The 15533-nt window shown below is 26.5% G+C and overlaps 1 protein-coding gene across 2 annotated transcripts in view; it reads left to right on the forward strand.

The window, feature by feature from the left end:
• The window catches only part of Daam (disheveled-associated activator of morphogenesis-like protein), a 43792-nt gene that overhangs the window by 696 nt on the left and 27563 nt on the right, over positions 1–15533 (forward strand). The window contains exon 1 of one of the 2 annotated variants that reach the window (XM_072911123.1): positions 7430–7713. The exons of the other annotated variant lie outside the window; for it this stretch is intronic. The gene's annotated coding sequence lies outside the window, so the exon portion shown is untranslated. Of the gene's footprint in view, positions 1–7429; positions 7714–15533 lie in introns of those variants that run through there. 2 annotated transcript variants of the gene reach the window in all.

Genomic DNA, 15533 nt, shown 5'->3' on the forward strand with positions numbered 1-15533 from the left:
TTATATATTTTTAAAATATTTAAATTACAATTAGATCTCCTCTGCTTAGTAAGGCAGTTACCTTGTCCGGCGAGATACTTATGTTATTGTCTAGTTATAAAAATAAATATGATACGTTATCTAAAATTATAATTCTTATTATAATGTTTTTTAACATTATTACAGCATAATACTAAAGATATCAATAAAAATAACGTTGTGATCAGTTTTGTTTTCCTTATACTATTTTAATGTAACAATTAATGACATATTATAATTTGTAATAATTTTTTTTATATTTTTGTACTTCTTTCATAATTCTTGAGCTTATTTCTTTCTTAACGTTTTAATCGTGAGGCAGAGAGTACGCAGAATGTTCCTTATTTATCGTGTTTGCTCTAAATATCTCCATAAAGATAAATATCTTCATAAAGGCACAAGAACTTTGTTTAATTACAATTTCTGAAATTGTAAGATTTATTGAAGCTTTTTTAAATTAAAAAAAATGAAAATTATATAAAAGTATTAGAATAAAATTATCAAAAAATGAATATTTTATAAGCTTTATAAACTATATTTCATATTTAGTTCTGATATATATTCGCAAATAAAAATAAAATATTTGTAAAGTATTTATTTAATCATGTTAGAGTAAGAAGTTATTGTATTAAGAAACAGATTAATAATACTCTTATAAAAAATATTTTGATACTTAAGAATGCTTATACCTATTTTTTGAAATATTAGGCATTTAACAAAAACTTTACAATTATCTTCATACATTTAGAGACTTATAAGAATTATTGATTATAAAATTCCTTGCTTTAATTAATATCTTTCTCAGAAATATGTTTTTATAATTAAAAGCAATGAAAATATTTGAGGAAGTTACGACAAAGGAAATATTCTCTAATCAAATCTACATATATCATAAGATAAGATTTGAAACTATCTCTAAACACTAACTCTCACAGAACTTTCTCCTATAGATATCGTTCTCCTATATATATTGTCAACATGCCAGCTTAGGTTTCTCATTATTATTTTTCACATTTTTGTTTAACCCTTGTCAGTATTTTTGATTATAAATAAAATTTTGATTGATCTATTTTTTTTATTTCAAAATATACTGTATGCATATCTTTCTGCAATTTTAAATTAATGTTTTATGATTGACACTACTCAGTATATGAAGCTAACACAATTAGATTTATCAATATGTTTCAACGAATACGTGCTAAAACTGAAGATGGCTTAAGTTGTTAACGAAGTTAGATAATATAGTAATTAAATTGTCACACATGGGTGATCCGATAAAATGCACGCGTGCATTTATATAATATATTTGCAATCTGTGGTAATGGACTGTCACATGTGTCGTGGATATTTAATTACAAGCATTCGTTAAGTTTGATTGTTCTGCACAAGTGCGGAAAATCAAGTGTTTGTTAATAGAAAAGTATCTCTTTAATTAATTTCTTAATCAACGTATTTTGCTTTATTTGATTTTATATCATAATAAAATAAATTTATATAAATTAATATAATTATAATATATAATAAAATATAATTATACAATCATGTCTTAAATAGTCATTTAAAAATTAAATTACAGCATAAAGTGTCATCGACACAGCGCAATAATATTATTAATTGAATATATCACAGAATCATGACACAGCAATGTTAATAGTAATTTATCAGAATATAATTGATTTAATTTGGAATCTAACTAATCTCATTTTTTAAAACTAATTTTTTTATGAGATTCTTTTTTCTTGTTGCTCAACATCCGACATAAATACACAAATGTATAGTTTATAGCAATCCAAATGATAAATAGCGCATTATGAAAAAGCTTGACATTTGAAAATGTCAGTAACTACCTACGCGAATTCTACATGTAGTCTTATGTTGCTTATTGTCTTATTATGCTGATACTCGACATTGGAAACTGAACAATTGAAGTTTGTCCAATGCAGCGTACATGCAATTCGTTTCCGCCTTCTTTTAGCTTCTTGCGAAATGGTATAAAGATATCAGAGTATTAATTATTACGTTATAGAATTTTATTGGTTGAATTTAATGTGCTAATGTTATAGATGCATTTGCAATCTTTTACAAAATAAAATTAAATTTATTATATAGAAATATACATGTATATGTATTTGTGATTATTTCAATAGCATCATAAAATACGATAGAAAACAATCTTTTAAGCGAAAAAATTAATATATCAATAATAATAATGTATTTGCGAAATATTTTGCCAATAAAAGATATAACGTCAATTAATCAAATTAATTAATAAAATCATATAATATCAATAAATTAAACTTTCGATGCATTTCACGGTTATCAAACGCAAGACTGTTGTATATCATATGTACAATTTGAATAATTATTGTCAATTGGACACTACATATATCATCATATCAAGTAGAAAAAAATAGAACAAAAATAAAATTTTTGTAATCTGTGTAAAGTTCGTCCTGAAAACAAAAATTAACAATTTACCTGTAAAAGTTTCTATAAACATGCATTAAGAACGTAATATTTATCACATTATAGGAAAAGCATTTACTAAAACAGTAGTAAAAATTGATGAAAATACATACCTAGGATTTTGAGAAAAATGTATAAACTAATAAAACGTCTTATCCATACAAAAAGGAACATATGTAACCGTATGGATATTTTAAATATGTATTTAAAGAAACGATTTTACAGGAAATCCTATAAACTTTCCAGTGGTTTCCGTCTGTATCCAACATCTTTTCCCTCTTACACGAACTATTTTTGGCACCGCTGCACTGATACATCACAAGGTTAAACTCATGTTTTATTACGCGTCGTCCTATATTATTTTGGGGACCTTACTTTTTGTCGCGTCAACATAAAGATATACTTTACTATGCACATTGTTTAGTCACATAATTATCAAGGAGGAAATATTACTTCTGTTATCTTGATATTGAAAAGCTACAGAAAATTATAACAAAACTGATTTAAGCGAAAAACATTTTTTACCTTTTCAAAAAGGTTATTTTTTATCATATTGATTTCTACATATATTATAGTGGATAAAGTCTTGAAACAGTCAGGACTTTTTTAAATTTATTCACTGTAACATATGTGAATATTATAATTGTGATGTAATCTTTTCGAAAGGTTTCAATAAATTGATCGGTAAGATGTAACATTTTCGAGAAGGTTATTAATATCTCAATTTGAATGATTTGTGCACATGATTAAGGAAAAAGCAGTTCCACTTGTTCTCATAAGAATTACATGGCATACACTGATGAGTTATGATTGAAATCATCAGTCATGGAATTCTTGCTGGTAAGGTAATGATGACTGGAAGACGCACACTGACAAGCATTATTTAAGACCCAATGATTATTTATGATGAGAATGCAAACATTTTTTTTAGCGAACTGTCAACAGAAATAGGAATGAGTTAATAACTATTGAAATGACAAAGCTGAATTCTAATCAATATTCATCCATTCATTAGTGAAATAGCACGATAAAATCGATAGCTCCACATCTCAACAAGAGCAAAAAGCGTCATGTGGACTATCGACCACAGCTGTTAACTCCCCGTGCGTATACATCACGCCCTTAAAGCTTCTTTCACACAAAGTCTTAGTTATGAAAAAAAAACAAAATTAGAAATTTAAGAAGCAATAATCTTATGAAGCTATTTGTCAAAATTTCAATGCAATTAATAAAATTCATCAAATGTCAGATAATTGACTTTCAACATGTATATAGAATAATTGAATTTTAAAATAAGATAACAGAAAGAGAGAAAGATAATACATGTCGATGCTTGGATGTGAGAATATAAACAATACTTAAATATGATATAACTAAACATATCTGAATAATAAACATAATTTTGTGCAATACTACAATGCAAACATTTTTATTGCTATATAAATAAATAAAGTAAAAATTTAGTTATAATATTAAATGACAGATGAGAATATAATTATTTGATATTATAACTAATAATATAAAAACTGTATTAATTACTTAAAAAATTACAATTTTATTACTATAGTGTTTCTATAAAATATAGAAAAACTACTTACACACATACTTTTATGTATCTATATCTATATATGAAAATGTAGTAATAGAGAGAGAAATACATATGAATTAGCCTTGCGGCTCTTTAAAAGGTTAAGGCCAATGTAAATAGTCTCGTAATTCATTCATACCGAGTATCGATTATACTTATTCACGTGAGCTCTTTTACATGAGTTCTTTCTATAATCTTTGTGTGTACGCGCCTTAAAGATGGATCCTAACACGTCTTAAGGATCTCATTTCCGAATGAGTCAGAGAATCCGGATGATGTCTGCCAAAATGTTGTACACGCACATATACAGGGTGTTCTGTAATTAGTGAAAAACTACTAATGGCAGATTCTTGAAATCATTTAGTGTCGATTTTTCCTCAGTGAAAATATCGAGAGACGTCATCATTTTTTGCAAGTTTCCAATTTTTATCATTATATATCTTCGTTAATTGTAATTATATATCTTTGTTAATTGTAATTAAGCCTTAAATTAAAATTTTATTAGAGTAAACTCTATCTAAAATTAACTTAAGAATGTAGTTTTGGTAATTTTTTAACTCCAAAAAGTTTAGTTTGCGAAAAGCGCCTTTTTTTCAATCGCTTATAACTCGAAAATTATTGATGTCTTGACATTTTCGCTGAGGAAAAATCATCTCCAAATGATCTCAAGAATCTGCCATTAGTAAAGTTTTCACCAATTATAGGACATCCTGTATAAGTTATAAAAACAAAATAATTTGTTTAAAATATAAAGGTAATAAAAATAAAAGTTATAATTTTACTTAATGATTGAGTGCTGACCATGCTATTTTATTTTTAAGCATATTTTTTTATATATATTTAGCATTATATAATAGAATTATATAAGAGTATTTAATTTTAACATTAAAAGTAATAGGCTCAAAGTAATAATGCTAATTACCAAACGGCAAGAAGGACAAATAATTAAGATGCAAATTTTATTGTAATACAAATATTCAAATATTATATCATACATTAATTATATACGAACGTTTTACTCTCGAATAGAAGGTAGAGATATAAAAAGTTATTAAAACCAAAATCAAAATGAGATGAATAGACTAGGAAACAACTTACCAAAACTCGCTTAGAGTCCGCACGAATCAATGCCATAGATACATATTTATCGGTCTTTGAATTTGAAAGGTGTACCGTTGGATCATCCTTGAATTTATTACATCACACGAACACCTCTTTCCGGTTTAACACATTCTAGTCATTCTAAACATTCACACTGACTTAACAATAAATTTTACACTATGGTTTACACCATTTATTTGCAAAAATCTGATATGCACCTCAAACTTGGAATAATTTTTTTCACATCAGTTATTTCATTCGCTTGCAAAACTCTGACCAGTAGATGGAAGATAACGCTTGCATGGCCGCTAGTTCTCTTCCTGATGTAATAATACATGCTCATGACTTGGAGATTATGCATACAGGTCATTTTATATGTATGATCAACGCTTGTATCTTTATTGCAGCATTGCCTTTGTAAACAAAAATATTTTTTTAAAGAAAGAGTAAAACTGGAGAGCTAAATATACGCATCTGTAGTATATAATGAAAGTTTCTTTGAAAAATTATAATATAAAAAAATTACGTCAAACATTTATGTACAATTTATTTCTAATGTTATATTTTAATATTATAAATATAGTTACATTTAATAAAATAATTAAATTATGAACATTTAAATTCAATTTATAAATTTGAACTTCTTATAAAAATATTGCAAAAACCTATTACTATACTAATAATATGTAAAATTGCAATGTGCATATAATTTATCATATTTTCTCGCTAAACGAAAATTATTATAAGAAAAAGAGAAAGAGGAACATCAAAGCAATAAAAAAATATTAGCAGACTTGTTTGTATCAATTTACTACTCGCCAAAATAATCATTATTGTAATTAATATGCTAGTAAACTCGTATATTACGTACGCTACGTGAGATTCGCATATCATTGCTACACGAAGCGCAAATTACAACTGTAGAGACAGCATAGTTGCTCGGCAATTGGCAGCAATTGACAGCAATTAGGACTAAGAGTCGGGATGATCGTGATTGCACATTACGCCAATATAGAGCGACAACGTTTAAGCTTTGAATTTTGAATATGCAAATAGTTGATCTCTCTCTCTCTCTCTCTCTCTCTCTCTCTGTCTCTCTCTCTCTCTCGCTCTCTCTTTCTCTCTCTCTCTCTCTCTCTCTCTCTCTCTCTCTCTCTCTCTCTCTCGTTCTCTCTAAAATCAATAACTGGTTGCAATATACCGTATTGTTGCTCTGAATATTGTCACATTGTGATGTAAATCAATACGTATACTTAAAAAAGCATGGAACACATTGTCATTCTGAGCACCAGAAATGCAATGCTAATTTAATGCGTCATCCCTCATGTTGGACCGACGTGCAACGTTGTAATTAGAGTTGTTTAATAATTTATTAAGAAGGATCAATTATTAGATGTTCTTTGTCAAGAAATAGATAATTGACAACGAATTAAAAAGCGTTAATAATAATAGTCTAAATGTATTAACAAGTAAAAATTGTTTAATTTTAAATGTACTTAAGATGAAAACGCAACATTCTATAAACTGTAATTTCTGTTGCTCATATAAAAAACTAAAATGGTATGTTTAATACTTAAAATATTAAATATTAAAATTTTAAAATAAATAAAAAAATCTATAATTCGGAATTATTTTAAAAATATTCATCGTTCGTACTGTTTAAATAACATAAATCAAAGATAATGAAGGTAGAACACAATAATGCAAACATACTATATTATTTTGAAATCTCAATTTGCATATCTAATACGTCTAGTCAAACGTCCTGAAGTATGAAAAAATATATATCACATCTAAAGGTAATGGGCCGGGTGATAGTAGTGGCAGAGAGCAGTGAAGGGGAGAGGAATCTCTTGGACAGATGTTTAATCCACAGTGCGAGGGTCCAGTTCCCCCATGGAGAATCGTGCCAAGAACTACCCTCCATCAACGTACTACAACATACGAATGCAGTATTGTACTCACGACAATAGTCCCACTATTGTGACCTTAAGTCTTTGTGACCTAGGTTTATATATATAAGGGCCACGTGACACGTGCTCACTCACACATTGAATGTCCCACGTTCTGGGTAAAACTTGCCGGAGACTCCCTTTGGCTGTCCCAGTGTTCACCACGTGGTTGTTCTCTCGCGGGTGAAAATTTATGGAAACGAGTAGAAATATTTTACAATCAGTCGCAAGACTGGGTTTTCATAATGTTCATACTATTAATATATACATATAATTTTAATGTATAAAACATGGCTGTATATCGCCGAAAGTAATCGTTCGATTTTTCGTATTATAATGAAAAAAAAAGTCTATGATGTGCAGTGATAAGTGTAATTATAAAATAAGAAGTGACATAAAGAAAATTTGTGACGGTGCAATTACGATTTAAAATAAATTTAAATCGTTAAATTAAACAGAATATTATTGTTCACGAGTGATATGTGTTACTGATTCTTAAAAATAATATAAGTTGTGACATTAATGGTTATTGCCTAATGCACTTGGATAATTTGAATATACGCAGTAGTTGGCGATGAAAATATAAAGGTACCGTATATGTTAAAGATATAATATTATTATAATTTTCTGATATCACAAATAATAGCGAAACTGATAATTTAGTCTTTTTTAAATTCTTTTTGTTATTATAAAAATAACAATTGAATAACAATTAAATATGTATTACGTGTAGCATCTTTTTAAAATAAGATTGGTAGTGTGATTTATCAGGCAAAATCGATGCATGCATGATTGAGATATCTATGATTTCTGTAATGCAATATTACTTAATAACTTGATAAAATAATTTTAATTATTATTATGTGTTTTACAAAAAGAAAATTATATCATCTGTATACAAAAATCAAATAAAATTACCTTTTTAATGATTAATATCTTTCAATTATTTATGAATTCTTCATAAATTAATAATATTTTAATATTTAATTATTTCTATTTCTATTTTATATTATTTTTTATGAAGAGAAAAAAATATTTTTATTAGCAGAATAAAAACGATATAATATGATAATTTTTAATCAAATTAAAGTAAATATAATTTTAATATTCAAATGAATAGTGGCTATTGCCAATTGTTTAAAATTAAATAATTAATTTTATTAACAAAATGTAATTGAATCATGTTAATTTACGTATAAGAGAACAAATGAAAAATTACTTATAGTATAAAGGAAAAGTTAGATACATTTACACTCGCATTTTTAATAATTTGAAACACATATGTATATTATATGACTCATAGCAACTAAGATTCAGACATATTTTAAAAGAGCAGACGGTGTATATATTTAAAGTGTGATGTAATAATGGGTGTACAGGACTGAGAAAAATTTCACGCATAAAGATTTAAACTGAGATAAGGAGAGAAAAAGAGTGAGAGAAATGACGGATAAAGAACATTGCATATCCTCCTGAGTTCACCCCAGAGTAATATTTAATATATAAGTGTGCGTATGATTAACAGTTATTTTCTAATATAAACAGATATATGTTAGGTAGTTATCAGTCAGAATAGCAATTGTCAACCGGAAATAACCAATTCTTTCGTCGTCAACGCATGAAACTCTATACCGGCTGTTGAATTTATTTTTAATGATGCATTTAACGTCATATTATATCATATACAATTTACATATAAAATATAGTATATTAACAGTGAATTTTATTTTCTATCACTTTTGTCGATTACTTGCTTATTTATCAATAATATATAAAAATATTGCAATAATTTCTCTCTCTCTCTCTCTCTCTCTCTCTCTGTTTCTCTTTCTGTCTCAAATATAGCAAATATATAACAATATGACATATAATAAATATTTGGTAAAAACTACTTTTCAAAATTAATTTTTTTTAAACTAATTAATTTTTTGAAAACAAAGTTTAATACGAAAAGAAGATTAAAATTTTGATTATTTTTTGCATAATATTATATTTTTAGAATTATACTATGGTATCATTTTATCTTATATGTTTAAATATCTGAAGAAATATATATAAAAACTAAATTTGAATATGCTTTATAATTATTATACATATATATGCTTTATATGTTTTATAATTATTATATATAATTATTTTTACTATAATAATTATTAATGATTATATTGCACAAGGAAAAACTATTAATTATATACAAACTATTAATTATTAACTACAGTTGTTTATATTATACATAATAAGCAATACAATTTTTCTTCCAATTATATTCTAAATATTACATAATTGGCAATTATATAACTATTTTCTAATTGCAAAAGGCGATACGAGTGCAAGCTTTCCGCATCGAAGAATATTTATTATGGCGGAAACTTATTAACACAAAATATGGAATTATCAGCACATCTCGTAACACGCTAATGGCATTAACACGCACGTGCCTCGCGATATGCTATAACGTTATTGACATCTGCCAAATACTTTTCCAGTATCAAATGCACGTACATATGTATTATGCATATATACATATATTTTTTATTTATAAGACTTTTCCCACAACTTGTGCATACATTTCGTAAGTTTAAAATATTTTTAAACTGATAAATTATGTGTTATTTAAGAAACATTTATGTAATGTCGAAAGCAGGAAGATTATACGACATCGCGTAAGAATTAATAAATTAATGCATTTTTTCAGCAATTAACAAGTTTAGAAAGAAAAAAAAATGTAATTAATTTAAATGTAGAATTGGCAATTATATAACTATTTTCTAATTGCAAAGATGGTACAAGTGTAAGAAAGCATCAAGAAATATTTATTACGGCAGAAACTTATTAATGCATTTTTTCAACAATTAACAAATTTAGAAAGAAAAATAAATATAATTAATTTGAATGTAGAATTGGCAATTATATAACTATTTTCTAATTGCAAAGATGGTACAAGTGTAAGAAAGCACCAAGAAATATTTATTACGGCAGAAACTTATTAATGCATTTTTTCAACAATTAACAAATTTAGAAAGAAAAATAAATATAATTAATTTGAATGTAGAATTGGCAATTATATAACTATTTTCTAATTGTAAAGATGGTACAAGTGTAAGAAAGCATCAAGAAATATTTATTATGGCAGAAACTTATTAATGCAAAATATGGACTTGTATATTATTAGCTGATCTCCACACACGGTTTTTATATGTCGATACAATCATATATTTTTCAAGTAAAAAGTATTATATTTAAAAATAATTAAAAAATTATTTTTCTTTGTTTTTAAGATATAATTTATTAAATTTCTTAATTTAATGATGATCTGTTAGGAACAATTATTTCAATAAGTTGAATATAATATAAATTTACATATAATAAAATATGATTAAAATTACAAAACTTGGACAAACGTATACACAGTAAGTCAATCAAATAAACATATTTGAACATTTTTTAAGAAGGTTGGATTTATATTTTAATGTAATTATATCTTCAGTAATTTTTTACAAACAGAATTATTATTTACAGAACTGATATAATTTTCTTCATTTTTAATCTTTCTATCTTTTATATTTTTATTACATTCCTATTATGTCTAGCATTTATATAAAAGAAATATATTTTAATATTCATTAGTTACATTATAAACGTATTCTGGAATATTCTTCTTAATTTACATTACATCAGAAAAGCTATGAAATTCTTGTATTAAACAAAATTTCCAAATGGTAAAAACTTATATACGAGGCGATATATAAGCAATTGCATTAATAATAACTGATTCAACAAGTTTTCTTTTGGTTTATGATGAACTCGACATATGTTTTCTCATGCTCTTTGTATTGAAACTCCAACTAATTCTAAAAGCATATGTAGTGTTCTTGATATTGAAAAGCAGCAGATTATCTGTTTTGATAATTTTATTGTTACAGTATGTTTGCTTACACGTACATATTCCATATTCTGTACATATAAATATGTACAGAAATGTTTTGTAAAAGTTGTAAAACACATATATTTTTGTAGTAAACGGTTTACTGCAAAACAAATTAATTGCTTTTAATCGATTCGATCAAATATTACAGCTGAAATGCATTCGTTAGATGGAGTCTCTTAATTTTTAAAAAATCTTTTTTTTAGGGAAACTCAGAATTGTAAATTGAATCAATAATAAAACGTAACCGGGTTTTCTGCGATTCTCTCTTCTTTTTCGTCACAATTTGGGTCGACCTTTAAATATAGAAAATCTTGGAATTGCATTATCACGGTACAGAGGTAATCGAGTGACACGAAGAAACGGGATAGTTACAAGTCATATAGTGAATACTAAATGCTTGAACGCTTGCCAAAACTTTTGGGTCATTTTGTCAAAGCAAATTTATGAAGAAAAAAAGATCAGTTTTTTAACTGATAGCAGTTTTTATAAATATAAGTGCATAAAATTATTATGAAAAATAAAAAATTCGAAAATTTATAATTGTATTACTAACAATTAATTAAAAAATACATAAATTTGAAAAAAAGATTTATAATTTTTTTTCTACAATATACTTATGCTCAGCTGTATTATATTGATAATTATAATGAATGATGCATATAAATCGCGAATTTAATCTATTATGTTAGTCTTCGAACAGATACAATTTTATATACATATATAGCGTTCTTAACTAATTGAGACATTGATCTAAATTTATATATATATTTAAGGTTTATATATTTATATATATTTTCAAGCCAAAAAAATAAGAACATAATTTAAATATATTGAACAATATTAATGTTTATAAAAAAGTGTTCAAAAAAGTTAAAAAAACTTAAATTGAGAATTTATTAATTTAGAATTACAATAATTTATTAATTTATGTATATATATATATATATATATATATATATATATATACAATATATGACATAATATGCAGATTTATAAATATATATTCTATACTTTACAGTTTTGAATTAGCTAAATTGTTTAAAAAATGCTGGAAATTTAAATTATTTACAAGCATAACACTGAAAAATTATAATAACAGAATGGACTTTTAGATCAGCTAGAAGGGGAAAAAGTGTAATAATCAGAGCACTAACCTGTTTGATAACACAAATAATTTAATCTAGTGCGAAAAGAAGAGTTTACGAGATCTCTAGGTGTGGTATAAATGCATTCATATTTCTCATATGCCGTACTAGGTCAGTGGGACCAGTCATTTTACGATTCTTGTTGTACTAAGCTTCGCCAATCTAGGCAAGTGATTTTTTTCTGGTGCTCTTGCTGCATTCCGATTGCGATTCGACTGAAAACTTCATGCATGTGGGCGCGCCACTTCTCGTGAATATTTCTATATTTTTTTTTTACCACCCAGTGAGAAGCGACGAGCCGTGATAGACGATTAGAACGAATGCTGATAAGCGATTGATCGCGAATTTGCTACAGTCATGCGAGCCCCAGCATATTATCTTTATTGACAAGCCACCGCGATAATAAATCGTCTTGTCCGCTGTTCTAGAAGTCGTGAATGTGGAGCTCGTTCATTGCACTTAGGAGTGCTTTTGGCATACTTCTATGGTGATAAGGAGATTGCACACTCTACACGCGTAAGCCTGAAGGAGATCTAAACTCACATGATCGAGTTGCGCAATAGATCTAGGCAATGAGAGAAGTGTTACACGAAAAGTAATATATGTATAAAAAAATTAGCATAAAAAAGGAAAATTTATTTAAACTTACAAATATTTAAAAATATAAAGACATATATATACATACAAATTTAATTCATCGTATTAAATTAGGTTAAATGAAATCTTCATTCATAAACATCTTGACAAATTTTAAAATTTATATTAAACAAAGCGATTAAAAAGAAAATGCAAGTACTTTGCCAAAAATTTAGAATTAATTTTAAATAAAAAGATTTATTATATTTTAATATTACATAAATAAATATGATTCTCTATATACATATATATTACTATGAGAATCATAATATATAATAATTAATAACTGATTTAATTAATATTATTAATAGATATGCACAATTTGCAATTATATAAAAAAAGTAAAATTTTTCTGAAATTAAATGAATAATTTCACTATAAAAAAGTGCACAATATTGGAAAAAATTTATATGACAGGCAAATAATTAGAATCTGTATTCTGTATAAACATCTTGACAAGTTAAAAAAAATATATTAGAATAAGCTGCTCGAAAAAAAAACAGTGCAATATTCATGATAGATGTGCAATTATTTACGTGCCATGAAATCATAATTAGTCGCTTTCTTTATATGCCCGGTCGCATACCAGCTCCTCTCCCATGTTTAGCGAATTAAAATGCGTCCCATATCGTTCCATATCGGACCAGCACCGTTAACATGTGTGCGTGTGTGTCTGTCTATTAAATTTATTCTAAAACGCACCTCTCGGGTTAGTATGTCACGATTTGTCGTCAGATGTATGCAAAGCATGTTAATTTTTGGGAAGATTATATGATTCGTCTGCTAAATAGCTTTTATCTAAATTGAAGCATTAATGAATTATTAACCATTTAAAAAAATAAGCAATATTTTAAAAATGATGAATTTTAGACATTTTAACTTATAATTTTAAAACTTGCCAATTAATAATCAGGAGATTTTTGTACAAAATTTTTGTTATAAAATATTTGAATATATTATTTAATATATAAAAATATATTGTTAAATAAAATATAAAATATAATAAAATATGTTGGATGATATGTTAAACATACAAGATTTGTAAATGCACAATAATACTTTTTAAAGAGTAAATGTATGCACTTTTTATTTATTAACGTGTATTAACATATTAGTATTATCAAGGTCATGTAAAGATTATCTTTAACTCTTTAAATGGAAATCTCCATTTTTAATCAAACATATACTTTTAGCTGATCTCTCTTGAAAACTTTTTAAAATACTATAATAAGTTTTTTTATTGACAATGAGTACTTTTTATATTGAGGCTTAAAAGTTATAATTACAATTGGTATTAGCATTATCCAAGATGTACCACGTGGAAGTTGGATGATCGGATAAAATCGGATAGAGTGTTTTATTTCTTTATTTAATAAGTGTTGTCAGAAATCCGACGATTATGATAAAGTCATTAAAAATAATGCAAAAATAAAAAAAAAATTGGTTTTTAAAATCAGATTTTTTGCAAACAAAGCCTTATGTAAAAAATAATTTATATTATACTTTTTACTTATTTATTTTATTAATTATTGAATATAATATTATGCAATTTAACAATTTTATTTTCTTCAACGATTAATATTTTGTGTAATATAAATAAAATGATAATATATATTAAATAAAGCTTGTTTTTACAAAAAACTAGGCAATTACGATGTCTAACAGTACATACTACATACATTATACACCTTACCGTCAAAGCTTATATTTAAAAATATACCAGCATTTGTTTCGGTCTTGTTAGATCTTTACATGTATGATCGTAGTTGAAAAGTGCAAATTATGTCAAAAGTGTCTAATGCATGAAAAGATGGTCGAGGACGTTTTGTTGTGTGATTAGAAAACGGTATAACACGAACGAGAATGGAATGGCAAAGTAATCCATGAATGAACTTACGCAGCTGCGAACGCACCCACGCTGAATACTAGACGAGCCACGGTGTCATAGCCGGATTCTATCTTTAGAAGCTCGTGTTAGAATATATATATATATATATATATATATATATATATATATATGTAATGACGCTTAACGGGACATGAAGTATAAACGGCTAATATTCCAGAAACGACATGTGAATTTCTAAATGGTCTTTCTTGACACTGTACGGGTAAAAATAACTTAGAAAGCTATATTGTACAAATTAAAAAAAAAGCTAAACTCTATTCATACGCAGACATTTGGAAGAACGCTTATAAAAAAACGCTTATTTATTAAGTTGATCATATAATGTAATTATTAATACATACAATATTCCATTTCATCTAATAATTATTTATTGAGAATTACTTAAAATTATGTTTAATTTGTTAACGTGTAACTAAATAAGCAATCAAAGTAAATCGAAATTGACATTTTATTATAGATTGCATCTTGAATATTTCTATTAAATTTTCTAATCAAGGTCTATACATCCATCGATATACCTATGTACATTAACATTCTACTAAAGACATAATGATGACAGACGTTCGGTTACGTGTTGCGGACCAAAGTCGAAAGCGAGACGGAGGGGACCAGGGAGCGATATATCGCGACGGAAGGGATAGGAAGATACTGCATAACGGGTCTTCCTCAGTAGGTCGATACATGCAATAGTTGACATCGATTAAGACGCTGCGGAAAATGCATTTACACGTATACGTACATTCCATTCTCCATAAAGTCTGACGTTGTTTTTCCCACCCACGGTGTGAGA

Source organism: Anoplolepis gracilipes, chromosome 2, assembly GCF_047496725.1.
Source record: "Anoplolepis gracilipes chromosome 2, ASM4749672v1, whole genome shotgun sequence".
Taxonomy (NCBI): domain Eukaryota; kingdom Metazoa; phylum Arthropoda; class Insecta; order Hymenoptera; family Formicidae; genus Anoplolepis; species Anoplolepis gracilipes.